The sequence below is a fragment of the Schistocerca gregaria genome, chromosome X (assembly GCF_023897955.1).
Source record: "Schistocerca gregaria isolate iqSchGreg1 chromosome X, iqSchGreg1.2, whole genome shotgun sequence".
Lineage (NCBI taxonomy): Eukaryota > Metazoa > Arthropoda > Insecta > Orthoptera > Acrididae > Schistocerca > Schistocerca gregaria.
The window spans coordinates 621,510,535-621,534,227 of record NC_064931.1 but is presented as its reverse complement, the minus strand read 5'-3'; the positions used below and the strand labels follow the sequence as shown (position 1 = coordinate 621,534,227).

At 44.1% G+C, this 23,693-nt stretch overlaps 1 long non-coding RNA gene across 1 annotated transcript in view; it reads right to left on the bottom strand.

Annotated features, from left to right (window-relative positions):
• The window catches only part of LOC126299081 (uncharacterized), a 135,573-nt gene extending 114,373 nt beyond the window's left edge, over positions 1-21,200 (bottom strand). Inside the window, exon 1 of the long non-coding RNA XR_007552719.1 lies at positions 20,422-21,200. This is a non-coding gene — a long non-coding RNA (uncharacterized LOC126299081). The remainder of the gene's footprint in view (positions 1-20,421) is intronic.
• Between the last annotated feature and the right edge of the window lie 2,493 nt (positions 21,201-23,693).

Here is a 23,693-nt window from a genome sequence, read left to right as displayed (position 1 = left end):
CCTTGCGACTGTTCAAATGGTTCAAATGGCTCTGAGCACTATGGCACTTAATTTCTGAGGTCACCAGTCCCCTAGAACTTAGAACTACCTAAACCTAACTAACCTAATGACATGACACACATACATGCCCGAGGCAGGATTCGAACCTGCGACCGTAGCAGTCACGCGGTTTCGGACTCAAGCGCCTAGAACCGCTCGGCCACCACGGCCGGCATCAGAGCTACTCTCTGGTCGTAATTTGTATGTCAGTTAGGAACAACCACACGCAGCCACAGTCACACTTCCGTGCTTATTATTGCCGCCAGGGTAATTTACTTCGCTGCGTGTAAAAGTCGTAGATATCCGAGCAACGGCTGTCCTTAAAGTTGCTTTGTTGTTGTGAACGCTCGCACTTTACTCGGTTTCTCAAGAGCTAAGTTAAACTGTAGACAGTAGAACTAAAGGTCCCATCGAGGTATAGAGTTAACTGGTAGTGTCAGAGGAACTGGGAATATCCTGACACAAATGCGCAGACACCACCTAATGAAAGTGGTACAGGATAAAGTTGGGAACAATCCGCAAAGGCATAGACGAGATGAGAGGTCGCCTCAGTAAAGGCGGAGTAACCGCAAAACAAATACAACAGCCCTCGTACCCATTACATTCATCTGTTACTTTGTCGTGTTCATTGTTGCTCTTTGTGTAAATTCTTGAAGTTTTGATGGGATATTTTCCTAGTACGTGTAGGTCACAATTCTATTACGCGCTCTCAAGAGTGAGTAGCGCCTACGAGAGAAGTACAGGTGCGGAATAATAAAAGTAGTAGTTGTCAAATAGGTCGGGAAAACAACATCTCCCTACGGAATATATTGGGTTGGTGCATAAGTTGGCAGCGTTTTTCCACAAGTTTAATAAACACAACAGATACACATAACAGCGACTTTAGTCATCCATTGTATGTTCTCCTTCACTATTTACAACAGTCTACCAACGCTGCTTTAACTTTTCGATTCCGCGACTGTAGAAATCACGTGATTTTGAGGCGAAGAACTCGTCGAGTCATGTTCGGAGAGGTTTTTCATTTGGAAAGAATGTTCCTTGAATGCTGTTCTATACAGAGCTGGAAAAGTGAAAATCTGAGTGTGCAAGATCAGGTGAGTAAGGTGGTTGCGGAATGACTTCCCAATCCAACTTCCGTCTAGTGTTTTTTGTCGGTCTAGCAGAATGCAGATGGGCGTTATCATGAAGTAGCGTCACTTCACTCAGTCTTCCTGGTCGTTGTTCTTGGATTGCGACTGGTAGATGTCTCAGTTGATGACAATAAATGTCAGCCTCGGGGAAGCAATTTGTAGTACACCATACTGTCGTAGTTCCATCAGATGCATAGCTTTTATCTTTTGTGGATGCACACAGGTTCAAAAATGTTCAAATGTATGTGAAATCTTATGGGACTTAACTGCTATGGTCATCAGTCCCTAAGCTTACACACTACTTAACTTAAATTATCCTAAGGACAAACAGACGAACACCCATGCCCGAGGGAGGACTCGAACCTCCGCTGGGACCAGCCGCACAGTCCATGACTACAGCGCCGAAGACCGCTCGGCTAATCCCGAGCGGCGATGCACACAAGTCTTTGTACGGGGAGTTGCTACTTTGTTTGGGCTCAGCCATACCTTTCTGGTCCTCATGTTAGCATAAAGACACCATTTATTGTCACCAGTAATGATACGGGATAAGAATGATCGACGTTGTTCACGAGCCAGTCGATGACGAGCAAGCAGAGAGCACATAAGACCATCCGCTGATTTTTGTGATTTTGCCTTAGGGCATGTGTTACCCACAGACCCGATTTTTGAACGTTCCTCATTGAATGCAAATGTCACACGATCGTGGAATGATCGCAGTTCATCATATTTTCCAATTCTCTTGTTGACTGACGTGGTTCATTGTGGATTAATGCGTTTAAATGATCTTCATCAAACCCCGAAGATCTTCCTGAACGTGGAGAGTCACTGATGTCAAAACGATCCTCGTTAAAACGAGAAAACCATTTTTTTGCAGTGCTCTGTCCAGTGGCATCATCGCCATACAGGGCCAAATGTTTCTGGCTGGCTCCGCTATTGTCACCCTTCTGTTGAACTCAAACACAGGAATATGTCGAAAATGTTCCGATTTATTCACTTGGCACTCCACTTTCTTGCATCCACAGCTCCACTCACCATCCCAAAATGACAAAATCACAACATGTAAACTCCAGTAGCCACAGTGAACAACAAATAAAAAATGACTTACGACAAATAAACCAATAGGACATGCAAGACATAAATGCTACAAGCTTTTGCACCAACGTAATAGTTATTCGAGTGAAGAATAGAACAGGTAGCAGAGTATGACGTTTTATGCGGCCTTGCATCTTACTCGATTCCGGAAGTGTATATACGATCAGCAATGAGTAAATAAAACAAATACTACACTCCCGTTTCAGAGCCGCTTCCTAGTGCTTCCTATGTCTAGAATCAACGCCTGCATACCCAGCTAGGGAGAAACTGAAATACGCTACTGGCCATTAAAATTGCTACACCACGAAGATGACGAGCTACAGACGCGAAATTTAACCGACAGGAAGAAGATGCTGTGATATGCAAATGATTAGCTTTTCAGAGCATTCACACAAGGTTGGCGCCGGTGGCGACACCTACAACGTGCCAACATGAGGAAAGTTTCAAACCGATTTCTCATACACAAACAGCAGTTGACCGGCGTTGCCTGGTGAAACGTTGTTGTGATGCCTCGTTTAAGGAGGAGAAATGCGTACCATCACATTTCCAACTTTGATAAAGGTCGGATTGTAGCCTAGCGCGATTGCGGTTTATCGTATTGCGACATTGCTGCTCGCGTTGGTCGAGATCCAATGACTGTTAGCATAATATGGAATCGGTGGGTTCAGGAGGGTAATACGGAACGCCGTGATGGATCCCAACGGCATCGTATCACTAGCAGTCGAGATGACAGGCATCTTATCCGCATGGCTGTAACGGATCGTGCAGCCACGTCTCGATCCTTGAGTCAACACATGGGAACGTTTGCAAGATAACAACCATCTGCACGAACAGTTCGACGACGTTTGCAGCAGCATGGACTGTTAGCTCGGAGACCATGTCTGCGGTTACCCTTGACGCTGCATCACAGACAGGAGAGCCTGCGATGGTGTACTCAACGACGAACCTGGGTGCACGAATGGCAAAACGTCATTTTTTTCGGATGAATCCAGGTTCTGTTTACAGCATCATGATGGTCGCATCCATATTTGGTGACATCGCGGTGAACGCACATTGGAAGCGTGTATTCGTCATCGCCATACTGGCGTACCACCCGGCGTAATGGTATTGGAGTGCCATTGGTTACAGGTCTCGGTCACCTTTTGTTCGCATTGACGGCACTTTGAACAGTGGACGTTACATTTCGGATGTGTTACGACGCTTGGCTCTACCCTTCATTCGATGACTGAGAAACTCTACATTTCAGCAGGATAATGCACGACCGCATGTTGCAGGTCCTGTACGGGCCTTTCTGGATACAGAAAATGTTCGACTGCTGCCCTGGCCAGCACATTCTCCAGATCTCTCTCCAATTTAAAACGTCTGGTCAATGGTGGCCGAGCAACTGGCTCGTCACAATACGCCAGTCACTACTGTTGATGAACTGTGGTATCGTGTTGAAGCTGCTTGGTCAGCTGTACCTGTACGTGCCATCAAGGCTCTGTTTGACTCAATGCCCATGCGTATCAAGGCCGTTAATGAATACCCGTTTATCATCTGCATTTCTTCTTGGTGTAGCAATTTTAATGGCCAGTAGTGTACGTCGGTATACAAGGTAACGAACGCAGTGACCGGGGACTGTCATTCAAAACCTAAAAAATATTAAGGGCTTATTTCAATAGCGGTATAAGTCTATTATCTCCACTTTTCTGCCTATAATGCTTATGAAATTAATGATCCAAACAGACAGAAAAAAAGGTTCATCTCTAGCAAGAAACCATATTCTTGAATATTTATGGTATCTCAACTGCAGATTTTTCAGCACTCATTTAACTTAAGGACTCTGTATCTCAAAACGAACAAAAATGGAATTGTACCACTGTTGAAATAAGCCCTTCACATACAGGGTGTTACAAAAAGGTACGGCCAAACTTTCAGGAAACATTCCTCACACACAAATAAAGAAAAGATGTTAAGTGGACATGTGTCTGGAAACGCTTAATTTCCATGTTAGAGCTCATTTTAGTTTGTTCTTCCACCTACGCACAATGGAGAAAGTTATCACGATTTCATACGGGATACTCTACCTGTGCTGCTAGAACATGTGCCTTTACAAGTACGACACAACATGTGGTTCATGCACGATGGAACTCCTGCACATTTCAGTCGAAGTGTTCGTACGTTTCTCAACAACAGATTCGGTGACCGATGGATTGGTAGAGGCGGACCAATTACATGGCCTCCACGCTCTCCTGACCTCAACCCTCTTGACTCTCATTAATGGGGGCATTTGAAAGCTCTTGTTTATGCAACCCCGGTACCAAATGTAGAGACTCTTCGTGCTCGTATTGTGGACGGCTGTGATACAATACGCCATTCTCCAGGGCTGCATCAGCGCATCAGGGATTCCATGCGACGGAGGGTGGATGCATGTATCCTCGATAACGGAGGACATTTTGAACAGTTCCTGTAACAAAGTGTTTGAAGTTCTGTTGCTGTGTGTTTCCATTCCATGATTAATGTGATTTGAAGAGAAGTAATAAAATGAGCTCTAACATGGAAGGTAAGCGTTTCCGGACTCATGTCCACATAACATATTTTCTTTCTTTGTGTATGAGGAATGTTTCTTGAAAGTTTGGCCGTACCTTTTTGTAACACCCTGTATAAGAGACGTAACAAAAGGCCATGAAGGTGTGTTAAACCAATGTCTCACGTTAGTGATCTATGGGCAGGAGAAACGTCTGTAGATGATGAAGGACACCAGGGACGCGAACACACATGTAGAAATAGGGACTGCAGCAGTAAACCCCCCGCGATAAGTGGTGTTTCATTATGTCGAAACAGCGTGTACGAAATGCATATTGCTAGCTCCAAGGTACTTCACTTTGTTAGTTTGCTGCCATCAAATGTCGTTCGATACACAAGTTAGTTGAGGCTGACCTTAAAGTTGTTTTGTTGCTGTGAACACTCATACTTCACTCGGTTTCTTAAGAGCTTCGACGCTAGACCTAGAGGTCTCACCGCGGTATAGACATAAGTGGAAATATTCTGGAAACTGGGAACGTCGTTACACATATGCGCAGCCACCATATGGTGATAGTGATGCAGGATAAAGTTGACAACACTCCGCAAGGGTATAGACGAGAGGAGAGGTCACTTCAGAAAAGTCGGTGCAACTGCAAACAGATAACACTGCCTTTGCGGGCATGACATTCATCTGTTACTTCGCCACGTTAGTTATTGCTCCTTGGGTAAATTCTTGAAGTTTTGAGGAGATATTTTCGTAGTACACGTAGGTCGCAGTTCAGTAAGTAAGGACTACTAGAGATGTACACATGTGAAGTAACAGAAATAGTTGCTACCTGATGGGTCAGGTAAACGACATTTCCATAGGGTATATAGGTACTCGAGTGGAGAACAGCATAGGCCGTGGTGTGCTTGCATCTTCCTTGATTCCAAAAGTGTATTTACAATCATACATGACTAAATACAACAGATATTACCTTGAGAGAAGATTACGCTGCTTTCGGACATTTTCTCGTTTGAAAGTCCCAGGCTAGTGATTCATGTGCCTGGAAACAATGGCTGCGTAACCGACTAGGGAGGAACTGAAATAAGATGGTACACAAGGTAATGTACTTCGTGACTGAGTGTGATTGCTCAACGCTTGCAAATTATATAATAGACGTAACCAAAGTTCACACAGATGTGTTGAATAAACGTATCATGTCAGTGATCAATGAGCAGTATTTATGTCCACAGGAGGTTACGAAGACCAGAGGCGCGAACAAAAGTGTAGAAAGAGAGTTTGCAACACTAAAGCCTACTGGGTATGCGGTGTTTCATTACGTTGAATTACCGTGTACGAAATTCTTATTACTAGCCCCAAGGTACTTCAGTCTATTAGTTTCCTGCATGTAAAAGTAGTAGGATTCCCAAACGTCGGCTATCCTTAAAGTTGTTTTGTTGCTATAAACGCTCGCATTTTACTCGGTTTCTCAAGAGCTAAGTAAAGCTGTTGACAGTAGACTTAGAGGTCCCACTGAGGTACAGAGGTAACAAGAAGTCTCAGAGGAACTGGGAATATCGGTACGCATTTGCGCAGCCACCACCTAGAGGAAGTGATAGAGGATTAAGTTGCAAACACTCCGCCAATGCATAGACGAGATCAGAGTTCACCTCAGAAAGGGAGGAGTAACCAGAAAACAACTAAAACTGCCCTCGTGCACATGACATTAATTTGTTATTTTATCGTGTTTGTTATTGCTCTTTGTGTATATTCTTGAAGTGTTGAGAGGATACTTTCTCAGCACGTGTAGGTCAGGATGAGTAGGGTCTACAAGAGATGTACAAGGGTACAACAACTGGGTAGGTCACTCAGTTTCCCTCAAAATAAAAATGACTGACGGGAAAAGCAGAGATCTATGACAGACATTCATGCGTAATTATGATGATCAAAAGGTAGGGTGCCAAAGTAACGTCGGTAGAAAGTAGGGAAGCCGGAAGTGTAGGTAGGGAAAGATGTGTTGGAGACCTAGTGTAGGCCAAGATGAAAGGGCTTTTCCCTAGAATTGCCCAAACACTACTGACTGATCATCAATACGTTGTTTCGCCCAAAACACCGGCCGTCTGCTTGGCTGACAATCCGAAACACCGATGCCTTACGGGAAACCAGGTTGAAACTAAGCATGGAATACTGCAGCAAGGGAGGAGCAATACCTCGTTGCTGCTGAATGGTAAAAATGAGATGGATTTGGTACTGTAGGAGAGACTCGGTCCAGATTAACCTCTACAGAAGAAGGAAGTACAGAATAAAGTTGGTAACGTGGCTTTAGGGTACGAAACACTGCGGTGGAATCAAAAAATAACTGTGGCGATTACGGGTATTAGTCAGCAGACTTTCATTGGCAGAACGGATACACGCACACCGAGCCCCGCCAGTAGCGTAAGGAACCTTATTACCAGTAGTTCATTCCAGCAAATGCCGTGTCACTAAAATTAACCATTCCATCAGTATCAAGCGTCATTGTTACCCAGTGAAGTTATGGTAAGTTGATATTATCCCAACTGGTGCCTCTAGAGCAATTTTGTTGTGTTATTAGTAGAATGAACCATCATAAACTCCCCTTGACGCAGTTAGTTACTTCTCCTACTACTTCTGCTGTTAGTTATTATGGAAATAACCTACTCTACCCCATGCCTGATTAGAATTGCTGCCGTAATCCAAATCAATGGGTGATGTGGCAGTTCGCATAAAAGTGCACATGTTCCATTTCAAATCAAACACCCTAACAGGGTATGAGCTTTCCCAATGGGGACTAATGAATCACTGAATCATTCACAACGGGAGGAGTAACTTTAAAGTTAGAGGGAAGGTTTTCCCTAACTATAGTGTTTACAACTGAACAAATAAGAATTGCCGCACTCTATCTACTTTTATCAACACATGTTCGCTCATGCTGAGGCGTATCTAGCTGCATTACGGCAGTACCTTTAATTAATTGTCTGTATTCAGATGATAAAAATGCATTTACGTCTATGACCAAGCTCAGAGGGAGTGGAAAACTGTCACTCTTTATACACCAAAATACATAATATCTAATACTCAAAAATGCACAAATAGCGAGGCATAACTCAAGAACCTTACTCTAAACACAATAAACATTATTAGTAGCTAGACCAGTAGTGGACGTAGTCGACTCTTCCCATAATTAATTCTGATGCAGCTTCCTCCTATCTTTTATTTCGCAAACTCTGGAACTTGTGAAGGTACTTTAAAAGTATTTGCCTCCTCTGAGGGCACTTCTTCATCTTTACATCTCATGTTATCATTGCTTCTTGACCCTTGTTACAAAAAAAAAAAAACTGTTTCCTTGTATCTGTTTAAACTGTTACTTGCACTCTTATGTGTTTCCTTATGGGACTTCCCAACGTCGTTAATGTTAGTGAATCAGCACACCTCTGTTCCAATTGCGAATCCTCATGCGTTTTCGTACTTCATTTACTTGTGCTCAGCTCATCCACGCTGGATCAGTGACTCTCGTAGGCGGCGTCGGTAGTTCTTCGGTGACAAACCCACCTGTGTAGATGAGAAGTTTCATATTAATGCGATGAATAATGAGAGCTCAGTAATAATCGTAATATGCAGTATGTCTTCTTAAAGTAGCACTGGACTGACTCGGTACGAAATATGTAAGTTGCGTCTGCATTTAAGCGAATAAACAAAAAAAATTGGCTTATGAGTACGGTATCTAGTTCGTCTTCAAGTGTAGGGTGTATATGGCACTAGTGGTAAATTAACAATTAGTTTTTCACTATAGGGTTTACTAGAAGTGATCTGACATGTGATGTATCGTCCTGTTGGCAGTAGTTGCCTGAGTACTCAAATGTCATAATGTACAATATAATAGGACAGAATGTAGAAATGCAAAAGAATATCTCCATTGTGGTTGATTACAGTATTAACTGTCAAAAACCTGCAATAGCTTTGGCACTGTGACTGATCACTAAATGACGATCATGTACCCAAAGGCGTTATTCCGGTGTCTTGTACTACTGTTCTTTTCTTCAAAAGTTTGATTAAGTCCGACATGTTTGTCCAGCAGGGGCTTCATAATTCTGACGCGTAGGGGACAGGCTAGCTACAAGCTCAGAGTTTGTAAAAACTCTTCAGAGTGGTGCTTTCTGCCACTAAGTCCGATGTAGGTATTCTAGGATGTGCAGGAGTAAGCATATTAAGAAATATCAACTATATGTTATTACTACATCACCTACGCTTGAGGTGCAGGCAGGATTAATCCCATTTCACTCATTGCTAAGGCGCTATACCAATAACGGAGAGCCTTGGCAATATTGAAGGGTAATACACTATGTGATCAAAAGTATCCGGTCCTGGCTGAAAATGACTTACAAGTTCGTAGCACCCTCTATCAGTAATGCTGGAATTCAGTATTGTGTTGGCTCACCCTTAATCTTGATGACAGCTTCCACTCTCGCAGGTATACGTTTAGTCAGGTGCTGGAAGGTTTCATGGGGAATGGCAGCCCATTCTTCACGGAGTGCTGCTCTGAGGAGAGGTATCGATGTCGGTCGGTGAGGCCTGGCACGAAGTCGGCGTTCCAAAACACCCCAGAGGTGTTCTATGGGCTTCAGGTCAGGACTCTGTGCACGCCAGTCCATTGCAGGGATGTTATTGTCGTGTATTCATTCCACCATAGGCCATGCATTATGAACCGGTGCTCGATCTTGCTGAGAGATGCAATCGTCATCCTCGAATTGCTCTTCAACAGTGGGAAGCAAGAAGGTGATTTAAGCATCAATGTAGGCCTGTGCTGTGATAGTGCCTCGCAAAACAACAAAGGGTCCAAGCCCCTCCATGAAAAACACAACCACACCATAACACCACAGCCACCGAATTTTACTATTGGCACTGCATACGCTGACAGATAACGTTCACCGGGCATTCGCCAAACCCACATCCTGCCATCTGATCGCCACAATGTGTACCGTGATTCGTCACTCCACACAACGTTTCTCGACTGTTCAATCGTCCAATGTTTACGCTCCTCACACCAAGCAAGGCGTCGTTTGGCATTTACCGGCGTGATGTGTGGTTTATGAGCAGCCGTTCGACTATTAAATCCAAGTTTTCTCACGTCCCGCCTAACTGTCATAGTACTTGCAATGGATCCTGATGCAGTTTGGAATTCCTGTGTGATAGTCTGGTTAGAGGCCTGCCCATTACACATTACGACCCTCGGCGTCCCTGTCAATCAACAGATGAAGTCGGCCTGTACGCTTTTGTGCTGTATATGTCCCTTCACGTTTCCACTTCACTATGTCATCGGAAACAGTGGAGCTAGGGATGTTTAGGAGGGTGGAAATCTCGCGTACAGACGTATGACACAAGTGACACCCAATCACTTGACCACGTTCGAAGTTCGTGAGTTCCGCAGAGCGCCCCATGCTGCTCTCCCACGACGTTTCAGACTACTGAGGTCGTTGACATAGAGTACGTGGCAGTAGGTGGCAGCACAATGCACCTAATATGAGAAACGTATGTTTTTGGGAGTGTCCGGACACTTTTGCTCACATAGTGTAGCAATGGGATGCGGCATGAGCTGCAATTTATATTGGTGAGGGAGACGTACTAGGGTGGTCCATGCAGGTGTGGTACCTGTAGTGGCAGTATGATGTAATGGATAGTTCATCCGCCTCTGAAGCAGGCGATGACTGGGTGTTGTGTGATGTCCTTAGAGTACTTAGCTTTAAGTAGTTCTAAGTTCTAGGGGACTGGTGACCATAGATGTTAAGTCCCATAGTGCTCAGAGCCATTTGAACCATCTTAAGCAGGCGCGGTGCTGCTAAAAATTTTAATTCATTGCTTTGGCCTACATTATTATCGTAGATAAAGGTAAGAATCAATAATTCTCCGGAGTACCAACTACATTTGACTAATATAGAAACTAAGTGGATCGAAACAGCATATCCAGACACCCTGGGATGATAATGGCATTGAAACAGAGGATGACACGCGTAAAGCTGAAATACTAAACGCCATTTTCCAAAGCTGTTTCACAGAGGAAGGCGGCACTGCAGTTCCTTCTCTAAATCCTCGCAGGAACGAAAAAATGGCTGACATCGATATAAGTGTCCAAGGAATAGGAAAGAAACTGAAAACACTCAACAGAGGAAAGTACACTGGACCTGACGGGATACCAACTCGATTCTACACAGAGTACGCGAAACAACTTGCCCCCTCTTCAAACAGCCGTGTACCGCAAGTCTCTAGAGGAACGGAAGGTTCCAAATGATTGGAAAAGGGCACAGGTAGTCCCAGTCTTCAAGAAGGGTCGTCGAGCAGATGCGCAGAACTATAGTCCTATATCTCTGACATCGATCTGTTGTAGAATTTTAGAACATGTTTTTTGCTCGCGTCTCATGTCATTTCTGGAAACCCAGAATGTACTCTGTAGGAATCAACAAGGATTCCGGAGACGGCGATCGTGTGAGACCCAACTCGGTTTATTTGTTCATGAGACTCAGAAAACATTAGATACAGGCTTCCAGGTAGATGCCATTTTACTTGACTTCCGGAAGGCGCTCTATACAGTTCCGCACTGTCGCCTGATAAACAAAGTAAGAGCCTACGAAATATCAGACCAGCTGTGTGGCTGAATTGAAGAGTTTTTAGCAAACAGAACACAACATGTTGTTCTCAACGGAGAGACGTCTACAGACGTTAAAGTAACTTCTGGCGTGCCACAGGGGAGTGTTATGGGACCATTGCTTTTCACAGTATATATAAATGACTAGTAGATAGTATCGGAAGTTCCATGCGGCTATTCGCGGATGGTGGTGTAGTACGTATACAGAGAAGTTGCAGCATTAGAAAATTGTAGCGAAATACAGGAAGATCTGCAGTGGATAGGCACTTGGTGCAGGGAGTGGCAACTGACCTTTATCATAGACAAGTGTAATGTATTGCGAATACATAGAAAGAAGGATCCTTTATTGTATGATTACATAATAGCGGAACAAACACTGGTAGCAGTTACTTCTGTAAAATATCTGGGAGTATGCGCACGGAATGATTTGAAATGGAATGATCATATAAAATTAATTGTTGGCAAGTCGGGTGCCAGGTAAAGATTCATTGGGAGAGTCCTTAGAAAATGTAGTCCACCAACAAAGGAGGTGGCTTACAAAACACTCGTTCGACGTGTTCCTCATCAGTGTGGGATCCGTACCAGGTCGGCTTGACAGAGGAGATTGAGAAGATCCAAAGAAGAGCGGCGCGTTTCGTCACAGGGTTATTTGGTAAGCGTGATAGCATTACGGAGATGTTAAGCAAACTCAAGTGGCAGACTCTGCAAAGAGGTGCTGTGCATCGCGGTGTAGCTTGATTTCCAGGTTTCTAGAGTGTGCGTTTCTGGATGATGTTTCGAATATATTGCTTCCCTTTGCTTATACCTCCCGAGGACATCACGAATGTAAAATTAGAGAGATTCGAGCGCGCGCGGAGGCTTTACGGCAGTCGTTCTTCCCGCGAACCATACGCGACTGGAACAGGAAAGGGAGGTTATGACAGTGGCACGTAAAGTGCCCACCGCCACACACCGTTTGGTGGCTTGGTGAGTATAAATGTAGATGTAGAATATTTCCGTACCTCTGCTTGTCTTTCTTTCCACCAAAAGCGAGAGCCTTTCCTAGCATTCGTTGCACGTCCCCCATTATGGCAGGCCTGTAAACTGCCATGGCGTTGTGCCGTAACAGCTACTGTAATTGTTTAGATATTACCACTCTGTTACCTAAGCGGGACTTGTTACTTACTGTGTATTCATACTTTGCCAACTTCGATCCCAGCGAATTACGTGAGTACGAGGTTCTTTTAAACTTAACACCATACAAGAGCGTAGTGGTCAGTGACCACAGTGCAACTGCGTCTATATAGGTAGCGTATAAAATAAGTAACTCCAAACATAGGGACTAAAAGCTGTTTCTTGGTAGTACTAAACTGGCTCCCAAAATTAAGCAGCAAACCGCTATTTCCCACCCCTGTGTCTAATTCATGATACAATCATACAAACTGACAACCGATATCCGCTCGATCGTGTTCTGCACGGAAGATGGCACTCCGGTAAACGGACAACCATGCCAACGATGACGTCAGGGCACCCATGAAACGAGGTAGTGTTTGCCGAATAGCCCCACGTCCAAAATCCCTGCGTACACAGCCACAGATGGTGCAGTATGACACAAAGGAGATGCCTATCAGATCCTGCGGTGGAGGTCTATAGAAAGAAAGGAAGCAGAACAGTTTCAAACTGATGTGGCCCGATGGCTTAATGTGAATCGTTCTGTTGTTTCTCGGATGCAGCCACAGTTTATAGAGGTCGAAACTATGTACTGAAGACCAGGACAGGGCCGAACACGTGTGACATAAGAAGAGAGGACCGTTATTTGGCTGTAAGGGCACAACAGTACCCCCACTGGCATGTGACCTCGCAGCATCCACTGGACGTGTTGTATCGAGGCGAACGGTGTACAGAAGGCTTCGGCGGAGTGGCCTTTACTGTCGGAGACCTGCTCTATGTCAATCTCTGATGCGTCTTCACAAAAGGGAACATTTACATGCCACCTGGACGGTCGAACAGTGAGCCAATGTTGTTTTCACAGATGAGTCCCAATTTAGTCTGGAGAGTGGTTCTCGATGGATTCGCATCTGGAGCGAACGTGGACCACGATTTGTGGAAAGAGACCGATATGTAGGATGATCTCTAACAGTGTGGGCAGGATTATGTTTACCACTCAAACTCCTCTTCGTGATATTGTAAAGGTGAATCGGCAAGGTTTAACTGGTATCGTGACGAGATCTTGGGACATCAGAAGCGGTTTTTGCGAGGTGCTGTGGCCCCAGGCTTCATACTAATAGACAATAACGCTCGACCTCATAGAGCACGGGTGGTTGATGTTTTCTTGGATACGGAAGATATTGCACGCATGGCGTGGCCTGCTCACTCTCCAGATTTGAATCCCATGGGGCATGTCTCGGATGCACTAGGGAGGCGGGTTGCATCACGTCAGCTTCCACCTACCACTCTCCAAGACTGCGAACAGCTCTGCAGGAAGAATGGGCGTTATTGCCTCAACATGAGATCGATGACACCATTCACTGCATGATAAGTCGTTGTGAGGCCTGTATTGCTGCCAGAAGTGGTCATACCCCATACTGAGCACATTAACCAGTTGTCGGAATGTGTGTGCAAATCCGTTAGGTTGAAAAAACGAAGAACATACTTGTCTACCGTTATTCATGTTTCAGTTGTTTACGTTCTGTATTCTTTACGTTATTTCTACTTTACTATCACCTGTTTATGCTGTTTCGTGACAAAATAAACGCAACCTTGCAAAATTTCGGTTTGTTGCTTTGATTTTGGACACCAGTGTATATTTAATCTCAGCTGAATTAATCTGCCGAGAGGTGTAATCTATAGGCCCTTCCTCACCATTGTATTCCTGGGAAAGAATTGTGCCCATGGCGTAATCAGATGCATCTGTGGAAATAATAAATGGTTTTTAAAAATATCGGAAGATTAACAAAGGTGAACTCGTTAAAACGTTCTTAATTTTGTTCATAGCTATCTCACACTTCTCGGTCGACGCGAATTCAACAACTTTCTTTAACAACTTCGTCAACGGATTTGCTATCATAGCACAGTCCCTCATAAAACAGCGATGATAATTTACAACGCCGAAAAACGATTGCAACCCTTTAACGTTTGCACATAACGGAAAATTGTCTACAGCTTCTGTCAGCCTAGGGTTTCGCTTAACGCCATCTGAACTAACAATATTTTCCAGGTACTGGACCTGTGACTTAGCAAATGAATATTTCTCTGTCTTCAATCTTAGGTATGCACTTTGCAATCTAGACAACACACGCCTTAATCTCTCTACGTATTTCTCAGTCGTCCTTCAAAAAATTATCATATCATCCACATATTCAAGACACATAGTAAGCTTCAAACTTCTCAATAGTACGTCAGCGAACCTTCGAAAAGTGGCAGGCATATTTCTTAGATTAAAAGGCATACAGAGAAACATAATTACAAAAGCGATTTTGGGTCGATCTTGTGGCGCAATCGGAATTTGGTGTTACCCAGAGTGCATGTCAAGGGTGGTTAAATGCTTACAATTCCCTAATGTGTCCAATGTTTCGTCGAAATAGGGTACATGATAAGTTTTAGGGGTGGTGAGTCTGCTTACTGCCCTCATATAGACACATAGACGATGGGATTTTCCTCCATTTAATGTTTTCTTTGGGACCAAGACGATGAGTAATGACTATGGGCCTGTAGAGAGTTCAATTATCTCTGCAGCCAGCTGCTGTTGAATAGTTTCTTCAGCAGCCTATTGTAAATGATATTATAGTCTCTACGGTTTCTGAGCGGTCGGTCTAACATCTCCCGTGGGAATTTCGTGCTTTACAAGGTCATTTGCTGGCAAATACTACCATTCCTCGAATAGCCATACATATTCCTCTAGAACTGAGTACAAAAGATTCTGATCTGACTTAGGCAAATGTGCCAACTTGTCTCGTAACTGATTCCTTAACAATAGCATAATTTTACAAACCTTTCTCACTGGCAAATTTTTCTTCCTACGTTGCTTAAACTGTTTTCATAGTGAACTTCTGTATCTGTAATCTGTTCTCCACCTACCAATATTGTTCCACGTGGAATATCGATATCTCGTTGACTGAAATTGTCAGTGCAAACTGGTACTCTAAACTTCCTTCCTAAAAGTTCTGATTTACTTATGCTTCTCTCACAAGGATTTGCAACCGGTTAAGAACGGCCTTCTGGCTGTGCATATTGACCAGAAAGTCAGATCTCGGCAGTTTTCGAGTTTTCACACAAATCCAGAGAACTTTTCACATGAAACTTCCTGGCAGATTAAAACTGTGTGCCCGACCGAGACTCGAACTCGGGACCTTTGCCTTTCGCGGGCAAGTGCTCTACCATCTGAGCTACCGAAGCACGACTCACGCCCGGTACTCACAGCTTTACTTCTGCCAGTATCCGTCTCCTACCTTCCAAACTTTACAGAAGCTCTCCTGCGAACCTTGCAGAACTAGCACTCCTGAAAGAAAGGATATTGCGGAGACATGGCTTAGCCACAGCCTGGGGGATGTTTCCAGAATGAGATTTTCACTCTGCAGCGGAGTGTTCGCTGATATGAAATTTCCTGGCAGAGTAAAACTGTGTGCCCGACCGAGACTCGAACTCGGGACCTTTGCCTTTCGCGGGCAAGTGCTCTACCATCTGAGCTACCGAAGCACGACTCACGCCCGGTACTCACAGCTTTACTTCCGCCAGTATCTCGTCTCCTACCTTACCTTCATTTCATTAATGGTTATTGTTATTGTGATATTTCGATAATAGGTGAACGTCTGCAAGAAAGTGCTAGTTCTGCAAGGTTCGCAGGAGAGCTTCTGTAAAGTTTGGAAGGTAGGAGACGGATACTGGTAGAAGTAAAGCTTTGAGTAGGGGGCGTGAGTCGTGCTTCGGTAGCTCAGATGGTAGAGCACTTGCCCGCGAAAGGCAAAGGTCCCGAGTTCGAGTCTCGGTCGGGCACACAGTTTTAATCTGCCAGGAAGTTTCATATCAGCGCACACTCCGCTGCAGAGTGAAAATCTCATTCTGGGAACTTTTCACATACTTCCTCTGATTCTGTCAGATTTGGGAGGTTTAATACCCATGTACGTGGTTCTCGCGGAACTTTAGGAAGACGCCTCATACCCCAAATTCCTCGCGACTTACTGCCAAAACAGTGGGTTGCCTCAGTGAATTGAATAGTTTGTGGCTTGTGACCTATCACCGCCTGAAAACGGTGCAGGATATCATTCCCTAAAATGGCATCAAAATCTCGTTTCTCTCTCCTCACTACTTCTATGTCAAACCCGTATTTTTTCCCGTTGATCTGCAGTCCCAGCCTTTATTATTACCTTCTCGCCTAAGTCATTTATATCGTACCACGACGGCTTAAGCGCACGTTTTTCATGTTAGGGCACAAATAAAATACTAGTTTGTGCTCCTGTATGTACCAACATACGGACACTCTTTCCTCTGAGTTTACTTTCGAATATTAACTTTCACACATCATTAATCCTTCCTCTCTTAACAAGGTTCATAGTTCTGGCTGGGGGCGAGAGTGAGTGGCAGGGTCTGCCTCTCACTCCATTGAGTATTGTTCCACGCTGGTTATAGAGAAGCCCTCTGTGGAAAACATCGTCTATTGTGCTGTGGACAATTATCGCTTGGATGCCCTGTAGTGAGGCATTTTGTGCAACAAGGAGCGCGACGACGCTTTGCGATGTTGTTTGGCTTTCCACACCGCTGACAAACGGTGTTATTGACAAAAACTCGGCGCAGTTCATTACTTCATGGAGCGGTCGCAACGAGTCATCCTACTTCTTGGAATATTAACGCCAATCGCACTGTCTCATGCAAAGAAGTGGGGGAAGCTACTTTTATCTCTCAATCTGTGGGTTAATTCCCCGTATGAACACATCAATCGCTCTCGCTTCTGTCTCTTCGAATGGCACATAACTACAGGTTTGATCCTTCCCTTAGGCATAAGCGCCGCAAGATACCGTTCTAAAGCGATCATCGAACGCTTCGAACTCCTCTCCTTTCTTCTGTCGAAGTGTCGAAAACCGATCTCGGTAATAACTTACACCTCGTTCGTCGGAGTAGCTAACCCATTGGGCAGGACTTCGAAAGTGACTGCGTCACGCAACATATCAACTGATTCCACATACCTGCGTGCATCACCAGAAAGTTTTAATTTTGGTATGTTCAAAAGAAAGCTGTCAGGCAAAGAACATGTCCGCCTTGTATCACGGACATTTTGGAGGAATGTGATGAGATTTCTACATCTACATCTACATCCATACTCCACAAGCCACCCGACTGTGTGTGGCGGAGGATACTCTGGGTACCTCTATCGGTACTCCCTACTATTCGAGTCTCGTATTGTTCGTGGAAAGAAAGATTGTCGGTATGCCTCTGTGTGGGCTCTAATCTCTCTGATTTTATCATCATGGTCTCTTCGCGAGATATACGTAAGAGGGAGCAATATACTGCTTGACTCCTCGGTGAAGGTATGTTCTCGAAACTTCAACAAAAGCCCGTACCGAGCTACTGAGCGTCTCTCCTGCAGAGTCTTCCACTAGAGTTTATCTAGCATCTTCGTAACGCTTTCGCGATTACTAAATGATCCTGTAACGAAGCGCGCTACTCTCCGTTGGATTTTCTCTATCTCTTCTGTCTACCCTATCTGGTATGGATCCCACACTGGTGAGCAATATTCAAGCAGTGGGCGAGCAAGTGTACTGTAACCTATTTCCTTTGTTTTCGGATTGCGTTTCCTTAGGATTCTTCCAATGAATCTCAGTCTGGCATCTGCTTTACCGGCGACAACTTTATATGATCATTCCATTTTAAATCACTCCTAATGCCTACTCCCAGATAATTTATGGAATTAACTGCTTCCAGTTGCTGACTTGCTATATTGTAGCTAAACGTTAAGGGATCTTTCATTCTATGTATTCGTAGCACATTACACTTGTCTACATTGAGATTCAATTGCCATTCCTTGCACCATGCGTCAGTTCGTATTTTGACCCAGTTTTCCATAAAATGAAGGTACAGAAGTAACTACAGGCAGGAAACTGGCAACATTAGGCACACGTAAGATGGGATCCACTGCAGGAGTTCTGGAGGAGCTCGCAGCTGTCCGTATCGACGCGCGCCTGGTTTCACTGTGGGGCTTACGTAAAGCTTCATCGAGATTCTCTGTAACTCTAATTTGTCAAGTTATTATTTAGTTATTTATTTACTTATTAACATTATAGAGTGACCCACCGCCTTGGTTATTATGGTGGGTCGTTTGCTATTAAAATTTAGCAACAAGTTGCAGAGACAAACTCTTTATCATTTTCTACAGCTCTCTCAGTGGTGTTGCTCGTGTTTTTCTTTCCTTTTACATAGTTACATTATTAATTAAAGAAAAATGTGGTACATGAAGTACATTTAGGGAAAGGAAAATTTTTAACTACCGGGTGATCAAAAAGTCAGTATAAATTTGAAAACTTAAAAAACCACGGAATAATGTAGATAGAGAGGTAAAAATTGACACACATGCTTGGAATGGCATGGTGTTTTATTGGAACCGAAAAAAATTTGCTATACGCGTGAAAGACCTCTTGCGCGCGTCGTTTGGTGATGATCGTGTGTTCAGCCGCCACTTTCGTCATGCTTGGCCTCCCAGGTCCCCAGACCTCAGTCCGTGCGATTATTGGCTTTGGGGTTACCTGAAGCCGCAAGTGTATCATGATCGACCGACATCTCTGGGGATGCTGAAAGACAACATCCGACGCTAATGTCTCACCATAACTCGGGACATACTTTACAGTGCCGCTCACAACATTATTCCTCGACTACAGCTATTGTTGAGGAATGATGATGGACATATCGAGCATTTCCTGTAAAGAACATCAGCTTTGCTTTGTCTTACTTTGTTATGCTAATTATTGCTACTCTGATCAGATGAAGCGTCATCTGTCGGACATTTTGTGAACTGTTGTATTTTCTTTTGTTCTAATAAAACCCCATGTCATTCTAAGCATGTGTGTCAATTTGTACCTCTCTAGCTACATTATTCCGTGATTTATTCAGTTTTCAAATTTATACTGACTTTTTGATCACCCGGTATATTCTTAAGAAGAAATAACAGAAGAAAGGAAAGCTTTAGATAATAAAAGAGGTCCCTTTACCTGGCTATTTCAAGTGGCAGGGCTTCGGTAAACACTTCCGGCCTGTCTCATCTGAAGTAGCATGTTCTGTTCTGCTATGGTTACTATTTTATGTATGTATTTCATGAGATTAGCTCTGCCTGGCTTGTGTGTGAGATTAAACAGTACTATTTGTTACTACAATTACTTCCTCCATTTGACCACGCCATAAGCGAAAGGGGAGCCTCGGAAGGGTGACTTCGAGCCCCGTCTCACCGAAAGGCATATCTCATCGGTGTCGAGCGTTCGTGATTGTGTAATTAAGTCTTATGATACTGCATATGTATGTTTATGTGGAATATTACAAAATTCACATGTTTTACAGTTTGCATCCCATATATTTTACGTATTACACAATTACATGTTCGAAAATAATTGTCCAAAATGCTAGAGAATTACTTGTATTCCTTTGTACAAACAGGAAAATCGTTATTTTATTTGTTATTTCTGACGTATCTCTAAATTTCATGTAGATATTACTTGTAGTATTGTTGCAGTCCTGTGATTTGCTGCTATGTCGTATATTTATCTGTATGTGACGATAATAGTTTGTTTGTCAAGTTATATTTGATTAAGTTGTGGAGCTTGAGACAGTCTATCTCATTATTTGAAGCAACAGTCTCTGCAGAAGCCGTTTCTGGCCGCTCTGGCAAAGTACGCGAACGTGTATCAGACACGGTTACAGTATTAGGGCCAAGATTTGTGTAGATCGACAACGTTACATAAGAGGGGTCTCGATAGTAACCTATACTAAGTTCCCGCGGCTGAAGCTCGCAGCGCAGACAGTGGAGAGAAGTAAGGACGCGTTACAGCGACACTTACATCAACGTCGTGTATCGACGGAGGCAGCGGCGAAGGCGATGGTGTTGGCGGACTAGCGGCAAGGCAGCGACGGACGTCGAGATGACGGGGGAAGCGGCAGCGGCTGCGGCGGCGACATCTGCTTGCGGCGGCGAGACTGCATAGACCCTCGGCGGAGCGACGAGGAGACACACGACAGTATGCAGGAGCGGCGTGGTCGTTGGCGTGCGTCAGACTGTACGCTCGCACCGATGCAGACTGCGGCAGAAGCGTGGCGCGGTCCGGGAGAGCACGCCCACGCTGCAAAGACGTCGTCTACGGCCTAATGCATTAACGGTACGTTCGGCACGCGCTGACACGCGGCGAGTGCCCAGTGTGCGCATTCAGGCGCAAACAGAGTGTCGAAGTTTCCTACCATGGCCCAGGTTATATACGAACTACCAGGCCAACAGGCTGTGCCAGCTTGTATCCATCAGATTGAAGCGGCAACAATTCGCAGACGGAAACGTGTCACCCGGACGTAGAGGTGAGCTCATCCCATTTCAGCTGACACCACTTTGTACGTGGTGGACTTGCTCGTGATCGGAAATGAGCAAAAGTGGCGCGTTCGGTGGTGTTGGTAGAAAACCTTCGAAGGAAAAGACTGATTCCAGTAACTGGTGGAGGCTTTATTTCTCCAAAATTCATACATCTAAAGGGTACACCAAACTCAAACTCGCTACGGCAACAGGAGGCTGCCACAGTTAAACTGACAGGCATTGCGCCCCCAAAGGGAGGAACTAGTGGACACATCTGGTCGCGGTCCGAGCTAGCAGGCAAGAGCGCGTTCCGAATACCGACGCATTCTCACCAACCCGTACCGCGCGGCCTACGTGACCGCTCCCCCAGTCATCCCATTGGCCGACAGAACGTGCTTAAGTGGGGGCCCTTCCTTCGGCGGTACTCAAACGCCGCGTCCATTGTCAGCGGTACCACAGTGGGACGATGTTCATGTGGAGCGTGGGTGTTATGCAAAACATTCGCTACCATGCCAGTCCACGTTCAGCCGCTGTCTTGTCAAAGAGGCAGTACCTCGTGTCATACGAAAGAAACCAAAATGAAAAATTTTGAAAAATTTTGAATCGCCATTTTTTCTCTCAATAAAACTGCTCACCACGCACATTGCGTAAGTCGAGAATTGCCAGTTTTCTGGCGTAATCTCAATTAGGAACCACCAGGTACCTAATCGTTTTATTAGCCGTGTTTCTAAACTCGACTCGTCATTTCCTCTGAGGTCCTCCAAATCACTTCACATAACGACAAGAGATTTAATCTTACAAGTTGACATCAGAGTCCAGATGTACACTCCCCTATGCTTTAAGCATGACTCTCAGTTCCCTCTGTGGTACTCGAGTTCACTTACCATAGCCACAAGTGATTTAATATTTCAAGTTGACATCGACGTTCAAATGTACACTCCCCTATGACTTTCCCTTTCCTCTGTGGTCCTCCAGATCACATTGTTTCAATTGGTCTCACAGGCTAACATCAACGTCCAAATGTACACTCCCCTCGGATAGGCCACGTTGACAAGTGCTACGTATTCTGTAACCCTTAAGCTCTATGGCATCTAATAACAGACTTTGGAGATTAACAAAAACTGAGATTATTTTGTCCTTTTACTTTCAAATTTTGTTTTACAACAACGGAATATTCTTGGCTGAGGAAAAAAAAACTATTCATTGGTTGGAATAAGGTAGTCTAATATGTGGCTTCTATCTCAGAATAGCCCGCATCTCGTGGTCGTGCGGTAGCGTTCTCGCTTCCCACGCCGGGGTTCCCGGATTCGATTCCCGGCGGGGATTTTCTCTGCCTCGTGATAGCTGGGTGTTGTGTGATGTCCTTAGGTTAGTTAGGTTTCAGTAGTTCTAAGTTCTAGGGGACTTATGACCATCGATGTTAAGTCCCATAGTGCTCAGAGCCATTTTTGAACCATCTCAGAATCAAATGTAGAACATTATTTACACTTCTGGGAATACTAATATCTGCCTACGTAGATTTACTACCTTATAATGTCCCCTCACCAACCAATCACCATTCGAAAACAACAGTACGTAAAAATTACCTACACTATCCACCACTGATTCTCACTAAAGCGCTGAACACAGAGAGAAGAAGATTAGGCGTCAATGCCCTCTCGAAGACGAGTTCATTAGACATAGAGAACATTTCGCGCTAGACAAGGACGAGACAGCCAATTGCTGTAGCCTTTTCAAAAGAACTATTGTTACTTTTCCCTTATGTAATTTATGGTAAATACGTAAAATGTAGCTCTGGGTAGGCATACGGGAATCTTAACAACATTCCTCCCGGATGAGGGTCCATTGCTTAAAGGTTGCGCCACACCGCTCGGGTTAAAAATCGTTAACAATTTAACTCATAGTTCTGAAACATCAAACGGATATAAATAAAGTGATTTTAGAAATAAATTGAAACTATACCTGGCTGAAAACTTTTCTTATTCGTAGAAAATTTTACTAATAGGTGATAGGCAGGTATACATGTTATTTCTGCAATGGAGAACCTAAAGTCCGTTTCAAACAATGGTAACTGGACTAAAACAAAAAATAGGTCTAAATACAACTATGTGATTGGACAAAACCTTTCACCGATTCTCTGACAGATTCCTGCGTCCCACAGCGTAAAAAACGGCCATGTACCGAACTACTAAATTAATGTAAGTGATATTCAGGGTCTTTGAATGATGAGTCATGTACAACATTTGTTCCTGTCGGTGCACCTGGCTGTACTTTTTGCTTGGAAAATCTGTTGGTTAAATACGTAACTCGAAGAGATTTGGATTTGCTAATGCGAACGTTTCTGTTATGTACGCCGTGATTATTGCAGTATTAGCTTCCGAAATAAATGACGGAGATATAAACAACAGATAATCAAAAGAGCTTAAGTAAAAAATGGGAGCATGAGATCAAGTTTGCCGTTTAAAAACATATGTAACTCTTGTGGCAAATGCTCATTTTGAGACACTTCTTCTTATGTATTTGCTTAGCACTAGAAATCTGGTCTTGCCTTCGACAGCATTTGAAGTGAAATATCGACTTGTGTGCAATGATTTAGATTGTTCCTAAATTAGGGCAGGTTGACGCCAGCACGATTTTTCAACATGTCCTACGACTCTCACCTTAATCCTTTCGTGTAATGAGTTAGTGTTGTTCTACAGGTACATTTATCTCCCGCAAGTGACCTTTAGGAATTTAGTGCACGGTTAGTCTATTACCACTACGACTTAATTCTTT